This window comes from Manis javanica, chromosome 7 (assembly GCF_040802235.1).
Source record: "Manis javanica isolate MJ-LG chromosome 7, MJ_LKY, whole genome shotgun sequence".
In the NCBI taxonomy this organism is placed as follows: domain Eukaryota; kingdom Metazoa; phylum Chordata; class Mammalia; order Pholidota; family Manidae; genus Manis; species Manis javanica.
Genome location: NC_133162.1, coordinates 37,679,942 through 37,701,200, shown reverse-complemented (window position 1 = coordinate 37,701,200; position 21,259 = coordinate 37,679,942). Strand labels below are relative to the sequence as shown.

At 53.2% G+C, this 21,259-nt stretch overlaps 1 long non-coding RNA gene across 3 annotated transcripts in view; it reads right to left on the bottom strand.

Moving 5' to 3' along the window:
• The window catches only part of LOC108393492 (uncharacterized), a 207,160-nt gene extending 197,990 nt beyond the window's left edge, over positions 1 to 9,170 (bottom strand). The window contains exon 1 of one of the 3 annotated variants that reach the window (XR_012133152.1): positions 8,012 to 9,170. This is a non-coding gene — a long non-coding RNA (uncharacterized lncRNA). The remainder of the gene's footprint in view (positions 1 to 8,011) is intronic. The other 2 variants (XR_012133153.1, XR_012133151.1) reach the window with 2 other exon arrangements.
• Positions 9,171 to 21,259: the final 12,089 nt, after the last annotated feature.

The window sequence follows — 21,259 nt, the reverse complement described above, 5'->3', positions numbered from 1 at the left end:
GAGGGAACCAAGTAGAACAGTCTTCCGGGAAGTTGCCTGAGACTCCTTTTTCCATGTGTTCTACATAGAAAAAGACATGAGACACTCAGGTCCATGCAAGTGAGGGAGTCAATCCAGAGCACTGTGTGCCTATGCGTGTGCATGCCTGTGTGTGCGTGTCTGAGTGTGCCCATGCCTGTGTATGTGGGCATGTATGCACATGTGACACAGGTGAATAGATAGGCAGGTTGTCCCCACCACATGTGCGTCCATCCTTTGGGCCGTCCAGGCCATGGCCTGGGCAGAGCAGGGCCCAGGGCAAAGGGTTTCCAAAGCTACTATCCTTGGTGCTCAGGGACCCTCTGGTCTCTAGTGATTGACTTAAGAAGTTCAGGTAACCCATGACCCTGTTGAGCACACCGGCTGCTCCAGACACAGCTCCAAGCACTGGGCAGAACTCACTGGCAGCTGGCCTTCTGCCCCAGGCCACAGTACTGCCACCTTGCTCTGCTATCAGGAGCACATGTATTGCATCCACATGCATGGTGCCCCCAGAGTTGGACCCACACTATGGCATCATGAACTTCCACATGTGGGTATCTCACCAACCCAGTGTCCATTCATCTCTGCTTCCTCCAGAAAAGGACTCTCTATTCTGTTAGGAGAATCTACATGATACTCTATTACAAACTGTAAAGTGCTGTGTGGGCTGGCTATTGCATCCTCAAAATACCAGCCATCTCACAAAGTTCTTATTCCCATTTGACAGATGAAAAAACTGAGGCCTAGAGGAGAGAAATAGAAGATCCAGGGCCTGGGTGGCTTGATAAGGAGAGAGGTGCACAAAGCCTGTGGTCAAAAGAAGAGGATTCAGAGTTAGACACAGTAGGAGACGTGTGGATGGAGACCCCAGAGACCCAGGTTGAGCACAGCGAGCACAAATGATCCCTCCTAGCTATGGCTTCAGGACAACCAAGGCCCCATTATCAGCCGAGGAAGCCAGCCAGCTTGTGTGCAGACGTTGCCTACACCCAGCATGGATCCTGGGGGGCCCTGCATACAGGGCTTTCTTTCTGGTAGTGACCAATACTGGGGACTCAGGCCCCAGGTGCACTACACACGACCCTCCCCTGTCCTCTTTGCACCACAGGCATAAAGCCCCACGTGGGCAGGCACTTCCCTAGGGAAGGCAGGCTGGTACAGGCTGCATATGGAGCTCGCTGCCAACAGAACTTCCCACAGGCAGCCTGAAATGAGTATCAGTTATGTGGCCTCTGGGGGCCATATTTGATAAAAAGAGCTGGAATTTATTAGGTGCTTACTATGTCTGAGGCACTTTAAATTCATTTACTTAGCAAATATTCTCTGGGTGCCTTTGAAGTGCCAGGCCCTGGCTGGATACCAGGGTTACAAGGCCCCTGCCCTCATGGAGCTCTTGGTCCAATATGGGGTGCCAACCCTGAAGAGAGACTCACAAGAACCAGAGACCTGGGAGGGCTTCCTAAAGTAGGTAACACTGAGCCCAGACCTGCTGAAGAATGAATAGGAGCCTGCCAGGCAAAGAGGGAGAAACACTTCTGGAAGACAGAACCTGAGGCCGGAGGGAGTAGGCACGTCGGCACCTATAATTTCCACAATAACATGATGAGGGGAATAGGTATCCATTTTATAACTGAGGAAACTGAAACTCTGAGAGGCTGACTCACCACAGACCCCACACATACAGCTGAGAGGCTGCCTGACCCAGACCCTGCACCACAGGCCATGCCTTTCCAATCCCCAGAGGTGCTGGCCCCCGAGCTCTGGAGCTAAGAGGCAAAGGTTGTGGAGGTGAGGCCACGTCTGTTCATGCTTGCTGCCCACACACATGGAGGTGAAAGAGCTGTCCTTACAGGGTAAAGATCCAGATGTGTTCTCTCACTGGGACGGGGCAAGAGCTCCTGGGACAGGGGCAGGCATCTCTCCAAAAGGCTTTGGAACTGCTCACAAGGTCCAGCGAGGCCTCATCCCAGAGCCACGAGCCCATCACCACCCTTACAGCCTGCATGCATAAGCACAGCAGCCTCTGCTTCTCACAGACACGGTCATGAGGACCACAGATTCTGTGACGATAGCAGTAGGGAGAGCCCAGGGCCTGCACAGAGCAGAGGCCTTCTCCAGGCAAGGCTTCCTGGAGGTGGCGGCCCTGGAATTGAGCCTTAAGATCCAAGAGGATTTTGAAAAGTCCAGAATGGAACACAGAAGGGGACTCCAGGCATGGAGAATGGGGAGCAAAGGCTTGGTGGTGAGGGTGCCAACAGCACTTGGGGACTGGTGAGCAGCACCCAGTGTTTGGAGTGTCCAGTACCCTCAGCGACAAGCTGCAGAGCTGCCCATGTCCCAGACCCAGAACTCAGCAGAGCCCAAAGGGCATGATAAGAAGGTGTGGCGTTCCCTTAACCCATGTCACTCCACTGTGTACAGGGAATGCCAGCGGGCTCAGGGATGTGGCTCTGGATTCCCAGCCTTGGTCCCTGCCCTCATGAAGCTTGTGGTGTAGCGGAGACAACAGGTGGTAAGCAAGCATGGAAGCGTTACAAGCTTACAAAAGGAGCACTGCCATTCCTTTGATCAGTCAGCCATCAAGGGCCGGGCACCAGCGGTAGACCGGTGAACAGGCAGGGCTGCCGGCAAGGGGAGACAGGGAGACCTTTGCCTTTGCACTGTGCTGACTTCCAGCCCCAGGGAACAGAGCCCATGCCCAGGCCTCTGGTCAGAGCAGGGCTACAGCACATCCCGGTCACTCCTCAGAACCCCAACGGGAGCTTTGACAGACGCCACATCCCAGAGCATTTTCCTAATGACCATGGCTCTGTCAAATATATTGATGTTCCCGGAACACAGATATCCACATTTAATTTCCATAAAAGCTTCTTTTGCTTACAAAGGGACCCTCCAAAGTGCCCTGGGCTGCCTCTTCTTATAACGTGAAGGGGAGGAGGTCACTCTAACCCTTTTGGGAGGATCACTTCGGTCTGCGTGCAGGAGGGTAGTCTCAGCTGGCTCTGCTTGCTCATCTCCTCACCCTCAGGAGGACCAAAGGAGCCCTTTGCCAGCCCTCGGGGATCCCCAGCAGTGCCCCCTCTGCGTTCCCAGAGCCAGCTCTGTTTGAGTCCTCAGTTATGCCCCATCGCCTTGCACCCATGCTCCCTTCCTCAGATGGACACCCTATGGGACTTCAAGCGGATCTGATCTGACTCCACCCCTTCCACTGCCTGTCAGCTGCCCACAGATCTCTTTTCACTAGTTAACAGACCAGTCCAGCCCCTACCCCTGTGCCCACTCAAATGCCTAAAATCCCATCTAAGTCCATGTTCTGTTTCCTATTTATTCAGGAGGCCACATGAGACCCACATGATGTTAGAATGGTTCCTAAAACAGGAGGGGCTAATAAATGTTATCCCTTAAGTCAACAGCAATTCACTGGCATCTGCTTCCTGGAGGACTGTGTGAAGAAGGATTCTGATGCTATGTGTGGGCTCAGTGGGGAAGAGTATCATTGATTAGTGATGTCTGCTGCGGGCACAATATGAGAAGAATGTGCCACAGGACTGCCATGCCAAGCAAAATTGGCAGCCATTTTAGGAGATGCAGATCTGGGAAATATCAGGTCCCAGTTCCGTTCCTTAGCATGTGTGGACCTCCTGCTCTGTGCTCGGCCTTAGACTGGACTCTGTGAGGAGCGTTCTGCCCTTGGACCCAAGTTGTTGACAAAGCCACTTGGCAGTAGGGGACACTGAAAGCACAGGATTGAGTGTCCTCATTTGTACATGATAGTAGGAGAAAATGCTTCTGAAGGTTTTGAGGTCCAGAGAGATGAGGTAATTCTCCAGGTGGTACACAGCCTCCTGAACACACCCATGGACCTTTGGGAAGTCAAGAAGTAACACCACGAGGTGCTGTGTGGCTAGGCCCACGTGGAGTTAGGAGCAGTTAGAATAGCAAGCAGGCTGGAGGACCAAGAGAGCACCTGAGAGAGAGGCAGGACAGCCAGCCAGACAGACAGACAGACAGACAGGATGGGGGCTGGGTGGTTATCATGGGCCAAAAGGTCAGGAATGTCTCCTGGGTCTGGTGAATGGGGAGCTAGGCCTTGAAAGGGGTTAAAATGATAAAGCTGGGGGGCAAGGGTGACCCTGGGGCGGAGGTTAAGCCCTGGTCTCTTGACCTTCCATCTGGGCTCCATCTTTTAGGGCAGGGATTCAGGCTGACTTGGTCCAGCATCTCCTTTGCTTCCCAACCTTCTCTCCCCACCACATAGGACAGGACCTCAGAAAGACTTGCCTGTACACTCAGGCCGAAGGACATCCCACGCAGCCCAGTGTTCTCCGCCCCAGCACCCCAATTATTACCACAATTTCTGATTCCTTCTTTTATGTATCTGCTCAGTGTGTTTTGTCTGCCTGTCCCAACACTCTGAACCCCATGAGGGTAAAGACTGAACCTGTCTTTTTACTCTGTCTCCACATCCTAACGCAGTCCAGCAATAGAACCAGAACAGACCTGGGTTGTTCAGGGAATAAACTGTGGTGAGCAGGGACAATACACTCGAACACTCACAGGCCCAAGCAGATAACAAAATAATTGGGACAGAAAGGAGGGAGAATCCAGCACAGATAGCACTTACCTGGTATGCTCCCCTGTCATATTCAGGGCAGGCATCGCTGTGGCACCTAAAGTTGTGTTTATTTGGCATATATGAAAATTATTTGCATGTAAACACAAGGGAATATCCTTCATGTCCCCAAAGAACATGTCCCCACATTCTTAGCCATTTTGCTAGAACAAATGATTCTCCATCCTTTTTTATTTTCTTATTTTTGCTAGAGTTGTAAGTACAGAGAAATATTCCCCTACACACAGAAAAACAACAGACCAAGTGTGATCATATATGGTAACCAACAGTTGGCTTCACTTCAGGCGGGGTAGGAGTACTCAAGGTGGGTCCCTGGATGAGCAGCATTGGCAGCCATCTGGGAACTTGTGAAAAATGCAGATTCTCAGGCCCATGCCAGACCCACTGCAGCATAAACTCTGGGATACCAATCTGCATTTAACAAGCAGGTGATTCTCTTGAACACTCAAGTTTGAGAACCAATGCAATAGGGAGTGGTGGAGACTGCAGTAAACTGGAGAGAACATGTCCTGCTCAAAGGTGCCCCTACTACTCAGTTCCAGCCCACAGGTGCCAAATAGGAGCACGAGCCCAATGTGGCCAAATCTCCCCATTATTCAAAGAAGTTGAAAATTCACATTTTCATGTGAACTCTCTTCATTACTAAGTATTGGCTGTTTTTTTAATTCCACATAGACCAAACAGCTTGTCTACAAGTGGAGGCCAGCACAGGCACAGAGTATTACCTGAGGGCAGGAGACATCTCCCCATAAGAAAGCACTAGAAAGATGCTGTGGTCTCCGCTGTCCCGCCTAGATGGCCCTGGCTCTGAAGGCTAGACCTACACCCCACACTGCCCTGGGACCCCACACTGCCCAGAGACTCCAACTACTGTGTGGGACTGCTTCTGAGTACTAAAATCGCAGACTAGGTCCACAAGGCCCAGAAACTCTCTGAGTCAAAGGATGAACAAGATTGAGCAGGCAAAATTCTGGGCCCTGATGATCTAGGTCCAGGACAGGGCTAGAAGTGGACAGAAAGTGAATTCTCCTTTTCTGAGTTTTATTTAATGCCATGCCTAGCGCTCAGGGCTCACAGGCATTTTCTCCTTAATATTTGCAAGCACCCCACAAGGTAAGGGGTCAGTATGTACATTCTAAAGAAGAGGAAAGAGGTTCAGAAAGGTTAACTGAACTGACTTGCTCTAGGTCACACAGAAAATGAAGACAAGTCAGGAAAGAGTCCACATTTACCTGCCTCCGTTATTGATTCAGTCTTTCAAACTGTCTGCCAGCTGAAGGATGGGAAGGAGGCTAGGCAATGACCAGGGTTGGCGGGCTATCCCCAGAACCTGCCTCTCTGGCCAGCGCTACAACTAACACACATGATTACAGGCCAGGAGCCCAAATCCAGCAAGCAGTGGGGCTGCAGAAGAGGGTGATAACGGGGGGAGGGCAGCACCCCCGAGCCCTGCTTTAGATTTGGGGGTAGCTGCCCTGGCATACAAATCTGCAGTCTGGAGCTGGAGAACTTTGGGAGCTAGAGCCGGCTGGCCCACAAAAAGGAAGCAAGGCCAGAACTGGCAGGGCTCTGGGACTCAGCCAAACAGGGGGGAACTGGATTGCAGCTTGAGTTACAGCCTTGCCTCCATCTCACCAGCCTTCCTTCTGATGGCCTTGTTGTTAGCATTGGCCCTGGGGTGGACCCCAGTGAGGGTGTGTGGTCACCAAGGAAGCCAGAGAAATATCCTATTCCTGCCCTTGTCTCTAACCGCATGGGCCAGTGAGTCAGGTCCTTCTCTGTGCTAGAGGCTCCCAGAATGTCTGGGCTAGCCCAGGCTCTCTCCCCAAGCTCAGAAGCTCATCAGGGCTCCCACAAGCCAGGCCCAGAGTGCCCTCCCCACAGTGGGAGATCACCCAGCCAGGGACTCCACTCCACTCTCCCCAGGCATGAGTCAGCGCTGTGAGCCTGCGTGTGGCCACAGCTGGCTGAATGCTGAGGCCAGCCAGGCCAGGCCCTGGAGGTCTGCTGGAGCCCTGGGCCTCACTAATGGGAAGAGATGGCCCCAAACGACCCAGAGATCACACGAGGGAAAGGAAAAAGGACCAAGCAGAGAACTAAGTAAGCACAAAACAAGAATTTCAAACCTTAAAGTGGCAGAAGCAAATTCAGTCGATAAAATGGTCACACCACATACACACACACACACACACACACACACAGTCCTGACATAGACACACACTCCAGATATGTGTCTTGTGCACACACAACCCATATATACATTTCCTTCCAGTGCCCCTGTGTCGGCAGCACACACCAGACACACACGAGGGGGAAAATCAGCCTTGCACATGCATCACAGAGGGTTGAGCCCACGAGGGAAATCCACCCCGCACAGATGCTCATATGCGTCACCCGTCAGTGGTGTACAGCTTTTGTCAAACCCACGGAAATCAGACTCACAACCCTCACCATACACGACAGACAGGTTGGGGAAGACATCAGGTCACGCTCACTCACTGTAACGGCCATGCTGTTTGTGAGGGCTGTGGTCAAGGACAGCTTGGTAACTGGGGTCCTGCGCCCCCCACCCCGCTGGGCGCCCAGACTGCCCGCGTGCCCATCCCAGCCAGCCCGGCTTCTGTGCCCCGCCAGGAGGTCGCGGAGCTGAGTGCGGCCAGGAAGTCAGCTCGGAGTGACAGCTCCCCCACGCTGTTTGTTTATTCATGACTCATTCGTCTCCACAGACTGGCTCTTCTTTCTTTCGGGAGGAGGGAAGGAAGGAGCGGGAGGGCGGGCGAGGGGGAGGAGGGGGGAGAGCCTGACTCCACAATAAACAATGAGGCAGCTGAGCCGGCCGGGGCGGGAGCGGGGCGCGGGGCCGTGGCCGCCCGCGGGAGAGGCGTCCCCCGGCCGGCCGGGCTTCTACGCATACGGTCCCCCTCCTGCCGCCCCAGCCGGGAGGCCGGGCCCGGGCCGCCGCCACCGCCCCGCGACGGGGCTGCTCGGCGGCCGGGCCGGAGCAGCAGTAATTGGATCCGCGCCGCTCCCGCCCAGCTCCCCGCCCCCAATCGGGGAGCCGGATAAATGTCGGGTACCTCGGCAAAACAGTCGGATCCAAACCTATTATTTGGCTAATGGGCTTCCCTCGCGCGGCACAGCAACACCCTGCAGACCACCCCTCCCCCATTTCCCAGAGATGGTCCCTATGCCCCTCCACGCCCGCCCCTGGAGGGGCTCCGCGGAGGCTCCGGATAACTGGAGGAAGTGCGGCTCCTAGGCTTCAAGGGCCTCATTGTTCTGCCTCGAGGGGCACATTGAAAATGCTCCAGGATTTGCTTCCTGCGAAAACAGCGTGGGAGGGAGGGGGCGACTCACGGTGGAAAGACATTATCCTCCTGGAAACTGCCCAGATTACACAGGCAGAAAGGGTTGTTTGGATTGTTGCTGGCTTTCTTTCTTCCTTTTTCTTTCTTTCCTTTTTCTTTTTATCCTTCCCTCCTTTGCTATCCTCCCCGGGGCCAAAGATGAATCTTTACAGCTGCTGAACAAGTTGGAAATGTGAGGTTGTTTTCTGCATAAATAAGGTTGCTGAATGGTAGAGCTAGATATAAAGTCTGATTCATAGAAATTCAAAAGAACACAGGGGCAATGAGGTGGGCAAATCCAAGAAACTCATTTCCCCAGCATGCCCCTCTGAGTCAACATCTTGCACCACGAGGGGAAAACACAGCATGCCACAATATGTAACGTGCTTGCAGCAAAGAACAGCCTTGGTGGTGATGCACAGTGCCTTCTCCCTCAGCCCCAATCAGCAGGTCTGATCCCACTCACGGCCAAGGTTAGCTGGGAGGAGGCAGAGGCCAGCCCCATACGGTCTATAGAAAACTCTGCTGTTCCCCCTCCTACCCGAATGACCTTGAACAATACTAATAGTAATGGGGAACAATGGCTATATGGTGGGTCCTGTTCTATGTGTTTTGCATATATTATCTCATTTAACCCCCACCACACTCCTATAAAGCAGGTATTTTTACTATCTCTATTTCCAGATTAGGAAGCTGAGTCCAGAAAGGTTAAGCAGCTACCTGAGGCCACGTAGCTGGGGTTGGGGAGAGAGGAAGCCGGGCAGGCTGGCTCTAGAGTCCATGGTCTTGGCCACCGTGCTGACACTCCTAAACATCACACTCCTCATCAGGAAAAGGAGATAATGACACTGACTTCATTAAGAGGATGGGAAGATGCATTAAGAGAATCCAGGCAGTGTTCAGGACAGCACTGAGGGTTAGCTCCTTTAGAAACTGCCATTGTTTTCATGGAAACTAGAGACAAACAAGGACAATGTCTTCCTAACTCATAGCAGGGCTAGTAGACTGATGAAAGAGGCAGTCCCCAGCACAGTGCCCGCCCTTAACACATGTCCATGAATATCTTTTTTCCTCTCCATTCTGTTCCCATTACTTCTCACCCAAACTGAGGACTCTTCTTGTCCCCAAATCCTCCCATATATGTCCATCAGAGTAACCATACAGGAGCCTCTTTCCATATCCTCACCCCCTTCTGCCGCCCATGTCAAACTATATGGAATTTCCCACAGACCCACAGCCCTGGCCTACCCTGGCCCTATCCTGACCACTGCATTTCAATTTTGACACACTTGCCCAGCCCTCTGCCACGCCGCCTGCAGAACTCCTGATTCATCATATCATATACTGCTCTGCTGCCCCTTTTCCTAGCCTACATCAACCTCACACATGCTCTAAAATATACTACTTGTCACATTATGTTTCCTGTCTCTCCTCCCACCCCTCAGCTAGAATACAAGCTCCTTGAGAGTAGACATCAGCATCTTGTTCACTGATGTAGCCCACGTATGGAAAACAGTCCCTGTCTCATGGAAACGTGTTGTGGAATGAAGGAGTATCTGCGGGATGAATGACTGGTCCTGCCTTTATTCACCAGGGAAGCTCATCCTACAGGGCCAGCCTCTCTGGAACCTGGGGCCCTACTTCCCAGCAGCCTCCTTCGTGGAGGCCCCAGTTGTCCTCGTTACTGTCCCTCACCATACCCAAACCGACCTACCCACTGGCCCTTCTAGGATCTACTTCCTTGAAGAACACCCACTCAATCCTTGGCCTCAGAATAGAAACTTTGCAGTCCCTATGGTGCCATTCTCCCCAAGGAGGCTGTTCCTGTCCCCCTACATCCCCCTTCCTTGAGTGGCCCCCAGGGTCCCCACTCCTTCCCATCCCTGGGTGTGTTTCCAGACCATGATTCCATGGGCTTTTCTCCTTTGGGGTTTATGCCATCTGCCCTCACTACCTTCCCCCATGTCCACCCTCTCAGACACCACTTCCCAGTCCCCTCCTCTTCCCTGCCTACCTCCTAACACCGATCACTGTCTCTCCTTCCCCCTCCCAAGGCCTGCCATGAGCCTGATGGCTTTCAGCACCCATGGGGGCCATCCAACACCTGGGCTTTCCCCAGTTGCGGCTTCCTGGCCCCTAGACCTTCTTGAATCTAGCCCCACTCCCCCACCTCCCACCCCGGCCGTTGCCCAGCTGCTCCTCCTCTTCTAGTTTAACCCCAAAGCCTCTTTCCCCCTGACTACCTGCTCCAACTGCTACATGGTTTGGTCATCAGAACCTCTCACCAGCACCCCAATTCCTTCCCTTCATCTGTGCAGCCTAACTTCGCCCGGGGCCAAGCCAACCACATTCTTCACACCACCCACTGAGCTATCAAAAGCCCAAAGCTGGGAGATTTGGGGCCAATGTCACTGTGGGTCTCCAGCCTGAGCTGTACCCTCGACATGACCCCAAAGTCCCCTGACCTGCCTTGGGGACTGCCAAATTCCCATTTCCCTCACGGACCTTCACTCCTCTCCTCATGACCCCTGTCCATTCTGCCACCTGCATTCCTGGAGATACCCGACTTCACCAAAACCTTAAAGCCTTCAGGTGTGACCTGCGGCTCCTGCCCTGCTACCAAACACAACCCCCTACCCATCCTGATTACCCGCTGTCCAGAATCAGAGGAAAAGGCCAGTCCCTGGTCCACCCAACAGACAACCCTGCTGATTGTGTACAGGACCCAGCCCCTCCAGAGCCTTTATACCCCAGCTTTCCAGGGCCCCTAGAATCTCCCTCTCTATCAAGTTTTCCCCTTCCACCAACCCTCCAAAAGAGCTGAGAACTCTCCCACCTGCGAAACCTCTCCTGACCCTTCTTCTCCCTGGTGGCCTTTCCAGTCCTTGTCGCCAGAGGCTCTGAGATGCAGCACAGGCGCCCCTACCCTCGCTCTGTCTGCAGTGATCTGCATTTGGCCTGCATGACATCGCTCTTCCTGGAGCCTCCTACCTCTTTATCATCCCTTAACCTCCTGTGGGGCCCTCCTTTTCTCCACCAGCCCTTGAAGTTCAGGGTCCACAGGGAGGATCCCTCCTCCCTCTACACAGTCTCCTGCACCAACTCACCCCTCCTGGGCTTCCCACCACTGCTGTATGCTCGTTTCCAGACCTGCATTTCTACCTCAGGCCTCCCTCCTGACCTCTAGACCCTGGGTTTCCAGCTGCCTCCTGTGCCACCTTAACACCTCACAGGCACCTAAGACTCACCATGTCTCAACCTGAGATCAGCCTTGAGTCTCCAAGTTTGCCCGCCCCCTGAATTCTTTGTGGCCAGGGTTGCACCACTGCTCAGCCCGACAAAGCGAGCCTTGACTCTGCCCTGCCCTCATCCTGTACATCCAGTCACCAGGTCCTGACGACTTACCCTCCTGGATGTTTCTCAACTCCTGCCTCTCGCCTCCATCCCCACTACCACAGCCCAAGGTCAAGCTCTCAGCCCCGCTCTTCCGAGGTTGTTGCAACAGCCTCCCCTGCCTCCTGTCTTTGCTCCCTCTGAGTCAGCTGCCACGCTACTGCCCGGGCCAGCTTTAAAACCCAAATCCAAACCATCCATTCTCTGGCTTTAAAAACCTGTAGGATGAACTCCAGCTGCTAAGGGTGACCCATCAGGCCCCAGCCGCAGCCCCACACAGAGCCCTCCGGGGTCTTCCCTCTCTCCCCTTGAGCTCGGGCGTGTGTCGTCACAGTACAGATCAGTAGTCACTTTACGCAGCTTCATGCCTCCCCAGTTTTATTCACGCTGTTTCATCTGCTGACAAGCACCCTCTCCCATATTCAGTCTGCTTAATTCTCTCATCTCTGATGCCTCCTCTTCCAGGATGCCTTTGCTGACTACCCCTCCTCCATCCAAGGTTAGACACTGCTCAGAATGTAGGGTTATTCTGTTAAAAGTACTTGTTTAGCCAGCCCTCTTCTCCATAAGTTGTAAGTCTTTCTTGATACCTATATCCTTAGCACCCAGAGCCTATTAGGTGCTCACAGAGGTCAGATGGAGGTGAGAAGGACGCCACGCACACAGTGGGTGCTCAGCTAATGCCCAGTTCTTCTCTTCAGGCCTTGCTCCAGGCAGAGGCTAAGGGTGGCTCCTCCCTCCAACCTCTGAAAATTTGGAAAATGCTATATTGTCTTTCTTAGATTGGCCTCCCTTTCCAGTATGTGGGGTGAGGGGTGGTTAGCTGGGGGATGTCATTGCAGCTTTCAAAACATGAGTAATATACAATTTTGGTCAAATCTAAGCCAGATCTCCCACCTAATGGCTCAGCACCAGCCTTCCCTCGGAATCTCTCACAGATCTTCCCCTCTTTTTAACTCCATCCTCAGCTCCTTCTTCTCCCCTCCACACTCTCCCTAACTTAGTTTGGTCCCCACACCTGGAGCCAGCCTAGGCCAGGAAAAATGCCTCACCAGGTAGCAGGACACAGGGGTCTATGCCTGGTTCTGCCATTGCCACAAAGTGTGATCCTAGCTGGTGTCTCCCCGCTCTGGGCCTCGGATCCCCCCCACCCAATAGAATAAAGGAGAAACCAGAAGACCCCTAAGGCCTTTAAGCTCTGCATGTAGAATTCCTGCAGGCTGTGAATAAAGGTGACTTGGAAGCCATCAAGGGACTCAAGAGAATTCTGCATCCCCATCCACAGGGACCCTGCAGACACATCACCTTTCTGCCCTCTTCCTTATGCATCCTGCGCTTCACTCTGGCCACAAGACATCCCTAGCTGTTAAAAATAAAAACAAGCCAAAGCCACCAGATCCAGCTACAACAACTCTCCTAACACGAGGGAGGAGGGGGTCTATTTTTGTTGCAGTCACCAAGCTTGAGTCTAATCCAGGAAAATCAAATAGAGACATGACTTCGCCCATCCAAGCTGGTCTGACCCCAGAGATGGAGGTCAATCCTTGATGTGGAGGCATGTGCGGGTTTCACGCCAACACCCCAGAGTGAGCGACGGAGCACAGTCTGTGCGTGCTCACACGATCGGCCAGATTTGGTGGAGGACGTGAGGGGCACTGCCCACGAGGAGCTGCAGGGCAGCCCTGGGAGGAAGAAGACTGCCACCCTGCCGAGGAGGCAGCTGCATCTGTGCCTTCCCACCATTGCTGTCCTGGGAGGGAGACTTGGGACTTTGGGGAGAAGCTCCACAACAGAGGCAGGACTTGAAGATGGGGTGAGGGACAGACAGTGTCAGGAAGAGCCAGAACACTTTTGATCGTGTCATTGGCCTGCTCAGAGCCTTCCTTGGCGCCCCACTGTCAAGCAGATAAAGTCTAGGCTCCTCCAGCTGCCATGCAAAGGCCTCCAGCCCTGCCCCCAGGATGACCGCTCACCCCCAGCATCCTTGGGCTGCCAGCCCCCTCCCTCACTCCCTCACAGGTCCTAGGTGTCAGCTTTCTCGACTGCTCATGGCTCCACAGATGTGCCAGGTTCACTCACTCTGCGTGGCTTTGCATATACCATTCCCAGTGCCTAAGACACTCTTCCTACCCCTTCCCAACCCCCTTTATTTCATCTTCATGGAAAATTCCTTGTTCTTTCAGTCTCATCTGCAATGTCCCTTTCTCATGGCACCTGCCCCAAGCCCCTAGCTGGAATCTAACAATTTGTCCTCTGATTCTGCAGAGCAGCACTTTATATTCAAAACAAACAAACAAATTAACAAAGCTGTGCTCTAACAGAGACAAAAATAATGTGCCAGCTATGAATCATATCACCACCCTGTTCTCAAAATTGCTCTCTCACCTGACTCTCAGTCTGTGGAATAGGGAGGAACATTGTCACAACTGACAAGCGGGCACCTGAGTTTCAGGAACTGCAGGGGACTTGTCCACGGCCACTCAGTCACTTGATAGCCATGTCCCATACAAGGCTGGCTCTAGAATTTAGAGTCTGGAGGGTCCCTCTTGCACTGCCCAGAGCAGTGTGTCTGGGACAAGGGGCAATGGGCGGACTGGGGTAGGCAGAGCAAGACCAGTCAGGGCCTTCCAGTGCCTGGGCAATGGGGTCCCTGGAGGATGTAGGTAGAAGGCAGCTTTGAAGCCTCCTAGCCAGAGCCCCGAGGATGAAGCCATCTCTGTAAGAGAGACTTCCCAACTCAGACGGTGCCCCATGCTTCCCCCAGCACATCTGCAGCCCTGTGTGCAGACTGAGGAGGGGCTGCTCCCTCCCCAGATAAGAGATCTTGGAGATGGCTGTTGTTGGGGATCTGCACATGGACCTGGGATCCACTTTCCTAGGGAAAGGCTGGGCAGAAGTGGCAGACTCCCGAGTGGCAACCTGAATGTGACCCTCCCAGGGGCTTTCTGCAGTCCAGGGTTGGTAACGATTTGGCTCTCTGGGAGGCTAGGAACATAAGGTCCTCACAGACTAGAGGGAGAAAGAATGGAGAACTAGTCCCTTTGTCCCTGGCCTTGCAAGTCCCACATCCCCCCAGCCCCCAAGGAGGGAAGAGAAGCACTTTCTGCTGCCTTGGCCCAGCCCTGCCCAGCAGAGCTTCTCCACACACAGGCGGACAGCTCCCCAGCCGAGCCAGCGTGTCAGCATTTCTGAAGACATGGGGAGGTCTGGATTCACCAAGATAGCAGTCTGCAAGGAGAGCCAATGGGTCAGGGAAGGAGGTGCCTTCAAGGGGTTCACTGGGGCACAGCCTGGGTGCCCAGCCACACAGGAAGCTCTTCACATGCTGCAGCTAGGCACCCTGTCTGGGGAGGGTGGACCCTGCACTTGCCCCTACCCACTCACCAGCACCACACATAAGCTGAGGCTCCAGCAGGGACACCCAAATCCAGCCACTGCCAAGACGAACCACATGCCCCAGTGCCAGCATGGGTCCAGCACAGGTCCTCCCAAGCTGCGCTGCAGCCCCTCCCTGGCTGGGCTCTCTGGGTCCTGCACATTTGACTGCAGGCCCTTCTCCCAGGTTGATGTCTTCTTGGAGCTCCACCTCCACTTGCACAGAACATTCCCCCACTTGGCTTAGGGAGGCCAGGCAAAGTACAGGATGCCCTAAATTTAAATTCCAGATTGACAGTGAATGAGTGTTTGGTATAAGTATGTCCCACACAATACTTGCAACATACTTATACTAAAATCTTAGGGAGCTGCTAAGGCCAGCTCAGGTTCAAGGGTCAAAAGTTAGACTGCCTCTCTCACCGCAGGATTAGTAAAGACTGCAGCTGCCTTGAATCTAGCACACATCACCCGCCTCCATCCCCTCCTCATGGCCCTGGCTCACACCCTCCTCTCTTACCTGTCCTTTTTCCAGTCTCCTTTCAACCAGCCTCAAGTCTCCCTCCTCTACCTTCTGGTCCATCCTCCATTTCAGCTACCATAGTACTTAATTTTTCCAAGATCCCAGTTTGACCATCTCACTTGCTGCTTAAGCATCTTCTGTGGATCCCTTGTAGATGCTGAGCTCCACAAAGATAGGGACCAAATTCTTGTTTTTCACGGAGGTACACCCAGCACCTAGCACAGAGCTTGAAACCTAGTGCTCAGCAAATATTAGTGAGCTGAATGCCTGAGTGAATGAACTGCAGGATAATGCCCAAACTCCGCGACTGATATTCACAAGTTTTTGTAATATGTCCCCACCCAACCTGGCCCCCTGCAGGCAAGCTGTAGTGCTTTTCCACATTCCTCAGACACACTTCTCTCTGTGACTTCACATCAGCTGCTCCCTTACCATAGACTGTCTTTCCTGTCTTACCTACTGTGTAAACTCCTATGCATCATTCACAGCCCTTCTCAAGTGTCACCTATCTGAAGTCCTTCCCAAGCTTCCCTGCCCCAGGTCCCATGGATTTCCCATGTCAGCTAATAATACATTTCTCTCAAATGTAAACTCCCCCTGGGGTCTAGCTCAGCACAGCATGGGGAAAGAGTTTCCTTAGATTAGAGACAGCCTACCACAAAGTCAAGCAAGTTGATAGTATAGTTATTTATGGAAAGCAATTAAAATGCCTCTCCTGTCTGCCTGTAGCACCCTTCAAGGCCATGGGTAAACCTTACCTCTTAGAATAGACCTTCCTACCACTTCCCACAAATGTGCGCTGCGGGTTATCTGGCCCTGACCTCCCATTGCAGAAACCTGCACTCATTTGACACTTGCTGAATACCAACTGACAGCACCCCTTCAAGCATTTGGCTAATATTCCCCGGGAAACTCCAGCAGGCAAGGCTGCCCTGGTGCTGGGGACTGTCCCCTGTTGCACAGAATTCACAGTCTGGTGGGGAAGATGGACAAGTAAACAAAGGATATCCATACCCAGCCGGATGGCATTTGTCAGAGGTGCCGCCAGCATTAGCGTCAGGGAAGTCCTGGGACTCCCTAAGTTCTGGCTGTGCTGTTTCAGTTTCCCCATCCATAAAATAAGGAGTTGGGACCACTGGAGCTGATGCCGGGATGGGGTCTTCTCCAAGCCCTCCCTCCACCTCTGCTTGCCAGTCCCTAGAGGGTTGCGTCCAGACTTGCCCTTTCTAGTCTGTCTCCACCCACCTCCCCTGCCCCCCACGCCCAGGACAGACCCCTGCTGGGCCCTAAGCTACTAGCCCTGATTCTGCTCCATTGGAGCAAACTCAAAGAAAGAACCCATCCTCCTTTTCTCATCAGGTACCTCTTAGCAAGCAGATGCTCCTCATCCAGCAGCGGAGCTCAGATGGGGAAGGAGGGAGGAGTTACTCTGCGAACACCACCGCGCTAGAGCCCAGACCGGCCCGCCAGCAGGGCGCTGTGAGGAGCACATGGCACACCTGCTTTCTCGGGCCCAGGCCCAGGTCACCTTACCTGGCCTCCCACGAAAGGAAGCAGAGGTTCTGAGAAGGGGAGCAGCTGGCCAGGTCACAGCAGGTCAATGGCAGGTTGGGTCTGGACCGAGGCTGGCCCTGGCCCCAGCAGCTAGCCTCTCCCTCTGTTCTCACAACATCAGTGAGAGGACTGGCCGACCGTGGTCATCTGGCAACCTGGTCATCATCCAAGGCTCCACCGTTGCCACCCAGTCACTTCGAGAGAGGGAGTGAGCAGCTCGTGTGTCTTGGCATTCACAGAGCACCCTGCCAAGAGCTCCGGGCTTCTCTTGATGACAGCAGGGGACTTTGGCCATGGCTGAAGGCCCCTCAAAATAATGAGGGTGGAAGGAAGAGAGGTATGCAGCCAGGTGGGTCTGGGTTCAAATTCTGCTCTGCATTCCTACTGGGACCTGGCACAAGGCACATAACCTCTCTGGGTCTGTTTCCTCCTTTCAGAATGGCAATTACTGCTTGTTTCCATCACTGTGACAGTGGCCTGGTAGTTATGGAAGATGGTATCCCTATATCAGAGATGCGCATGGCAGGTGATGTGCCACAGGAAGTCTTTACTTTGGTTTCATCCCAGAGTTGGTCAAATGCTACTGTGCAGGTGAATCCCCTGGAGCTCTAGGGAAAAGGCCAATTCTAACTTGGGAGGCTGGGATGGGGCCTGAGAGTCTGCATTTCTAACTAATTCCAGGGGACACCCATGCTGCTGGTCCACAGCCCACACCTGGAATAGCATCGATTGAGATTCTTCAACAACAGCACCAGCAAAAATGATAGAAGTGGATGGGACTTAATAAGGGTGGAAGTCGGTTAGCTGGGTAAAAGGCATTCACTAGGCCCTCTCCTGCTTTGATCTGCCTATGGGGTGGCGGGAGGGAATGCAGAGTGACTGCTAATGGGCACACTGTTTCTCTGGAAGATGCAGGAATGTCCCAAATGCACAACCCTACAAATACACTGAAAACCATTGAGGTGTACACTCTAAACAGGCAAACTTAAAGCTGTTTAAATACTAAAAGAACAGTAGCTTCTTCATGGGTTCTTGTGAGGAGGAAATGATGATATATAAAATGCCTGCCTCCTTTGAGGCTTCAAGAAATGTACGTCCCTTCCCCTAGAGGTCTGGGTTTTCATGGACCGCAAGGAAGTCTTTGATGCAGGACCCACGTGTATTAAATCTAAACCAGCAAGTCCTTGGAGTTCACTGCCAAGGAGGTGGTGGGCTTCAGAGAGAGGTGGGTTGGGAGGCTCTGGGAAAATGCTGGGGAGGAGCCAGAGGAATGGCCCTCCCATTGTGAGACTGGCTGCTCTGGGTCCCGCACAAGGGAAGCACAGCCCCTCACCCCACACCAAGGGTCTGAGCCCTTCCTGAATCTTGCCCTCTCTCCATCCTAGTGATGGAATCTAACTGAATCCATGGTTCTGATGACTCTGTTAGATCTCATCCTTCAGCCCAGAAAGTGCTTCTATCCCCAACCTTCCATGCTCAATGCCAAAGCCACCTCTTCGAAGAAGCCTTCCATATCCCTGGATATGCCTCTCCCTTAGAGAAGGGACCATTTTCTCCTCAGCCTGAGCTATTAGGTCCAACAAGCTGGTTCTGGGAGACTCAATGGGCAGCTGCCCCCTACAGGTAGGTGCCTGCTGTGGGGCTAAGCCTCCACTGTAGGACATACATCAGGGAATCATTCATTTACTCATGCATTCATTCATCACTGGCTGGGCCTACATCTCAAAGAGTACCTTCCATGAAGTTTGGTCTTCTACCTCTCCTGGTGTTCAAGCCTCCTTGACTTCCCTCCCTAAGCCTGAAAATCCACTCAAGAACCTCTGCCACCTGGTGTCATAGGTACCTGGATAGAACCCAGGGCTGGAAGCCAGGAGGTCTGGATCTTCTTTGGCTAGATGACCATAGGCAACAGGCTTCACCTCAGTTTTTCTATCAGCAGAATGGGGATAAAAGCCATGCTGGCTGCCCTTCTCCCAGAGCTGTTGGGAAATAAGAAGAGCCCCATCTGGGAGCCCACCCAGCCTTTTCAAATACCACCTCTGAGGTCATGTACCTAAAAGGCAGAGAAAGGGCCCTGGACTGGAGAAAGCCAGGAGCCCACTTACTTCCCCTGCAGAGACTCAGTTTCCCCTTTGGCATAAGAGGATGACAAGTCCCCCTCACAGGACTTCTGAGAAGGGAGAGGCCTGCCAGGACCTGCTTAGCCTAGTGGAGTCAGAGCACTCAGCCAGGAGAGAAGAATTGGTGGCAGGCAGGGGGCAGGCCCATGCATATATATACTGGGGAGAGTAACGGACCCCAGTGAAACAAGGTCAGGGCCAGAAGGCAGGTGGGCATCAGTCCTTCAGACTGAGAGCATGGACTCTGGCACCAGATTCCCTGGGTTCAAATCCCAGCCTCATCACTTACTAGCTGTGGAAACATAGAATTTTTGTCCTGGTTTCTCATCTATAAAATGAGAATCATAATAGCATCTACCTCATAGTTTGTTAAGAGGATTTATTCCATTAATATAGGTAGTTTAGAACACTGCCTACTGCCTATAAATACCATACAAGTGTTAGCCATTACTGTTCATTCGTTCTCTGGGCACTGGGGCACAGCCCAGGACACAGCCAAAGGGCCTTCCTCTCCCACCCAGAGCTGAGAGTCCAGCAAGACAAACAGACCAGACCAAGAACTCATGAACCAACAGACAATAACAGACTATGAAAGTGCCAGGGAAAAAGCAAACAGAAGGTAGATGAGCTGTCGAAGAGGAAGGGGATGTGTTTTGTGGCAGTCAGGGAGGGCCTCTCTGAGGAAGTGTCCCGTTGGCTGAGAACTGAAGAACACAGAAAAGACAGGCATGAAAAGAGTGAAAAGAAAGGGATCCACACCATGGGGATTACATACAAAGATCAACACACCAAGAAGGGAGCCGTAGCAGAAGGTCAGGCTGCCCAGAGGCATGTGCAAGCCAGGCCCAGCTGCCACCTGTCAGTACCGCCAGCACCCCCACCTTGCCCCCTCCCACTCAGGCTTTGCTCTCCAGACAACTCCAAACAAACAGGCCTGACCTTGGGCCTCGTGACTATGATTGGTCCTGGGAGGACAGGGCAGCACAGGAGCCCTGGACTCTGTGAGGCCAGAACAGATAAGGGCTGTGCCAGGAGGGGAGGTTGGGGGCAGGGGGACACAGAGCAGCCCAGCAAGGACAGCTGCATCCCTCAGGCAGACTCCCGGGAGTTCTGATCTGGCATCACAGTCCCCAAAGCAGCATCTCGGGGCTAGAGGGACTTCCAAGAATCATCTAGTCCAGCCTTCATGGGCACCCAAGCTCCACGCAGGTGGGCCTAGCAGACAGTCCATCTCTCCCAATGCATCTACAGTGATGAGCACTCCTGTGGCCTTATCCTGAGCCTGGAATCAGCCTCCCCCACCATTCAGCCCTGCAGGCCAAGAGGGCCTCACCTCCTCCCTCTATCCCAGGACAGCCTCCCCACTCCCTGCCAGAGTCCTCCCTCCTGAGCGGACAGCCAGCTCAGCCAGGGCTCCCCAGCCCGTGGGATGTGGCGCCGCCCCTGCTCTGCCTTTGCCCCCTCAGACAGCCCCGCCCCAGCAGGGTGGAAGCAGGGGGGCCATCATCCTTCCTTGGCTGTGCCCCATGCTCCCCGGGCCCTGGGGCCTACCTCCTTACTCAGGCGGAAACCTGCTCTCAAGAAAGAAGTATATTAGTAGTGAGGGAACCATTCCTGCCCTGTCAATGTCACCGGCCTGGTTGTACTGTTGTGCTATGATGTTACCACTGGGGGAAACTGGGTAAAGGGTATACCGGATGGACATCTGTGTTATTTCTTACCACTGAATGTAAATTTACAATCACCTCAAAATAAAAGGCTTAATTAAAAATAATGTACAAAAGAAAGAAGCAAAACAATACAATGTATCACTGTAACTATTACCTGGTTTTCTTCCTTGTCCTCCCTCTCTTCCTCCTCCACCCTCCGCATATGGGAGTTCAGAGAAGTACAAGGAGTCCATGGCCACAGATGGCCTCCCAGGGTGGCCCTGAGCAGCTCCAGACACAACACGGGCTTCAGCTTCAGCCCAGAGGCCTTCTCCAGGCTTAGCCCTTCTCCTGGGTCATGGCAGAGAGAGTCAAGTGCCCTCTTTGGTACAGACGGGGAGACTGAGGCCCCGTGGGGGGAAGGGCCTGCCTGAGGTCAGGCACTCACAGTGTATTGTGGCAGGGCCATTGTGTTTGCTAGCTAGTCTAACTCTAATGATCAAGACACGTGTCTAGCACAGGGCAGGGGCTCAAATCCTCACACACCTTACTCCCTCCCTTTTTCCTTCCTGCCTGTCTGCCTTCGGACATTCCTTCCTTCTCTCTGCCTTTCCCCTTTATTTCTTTCACCTGAGTACTTAATCAGA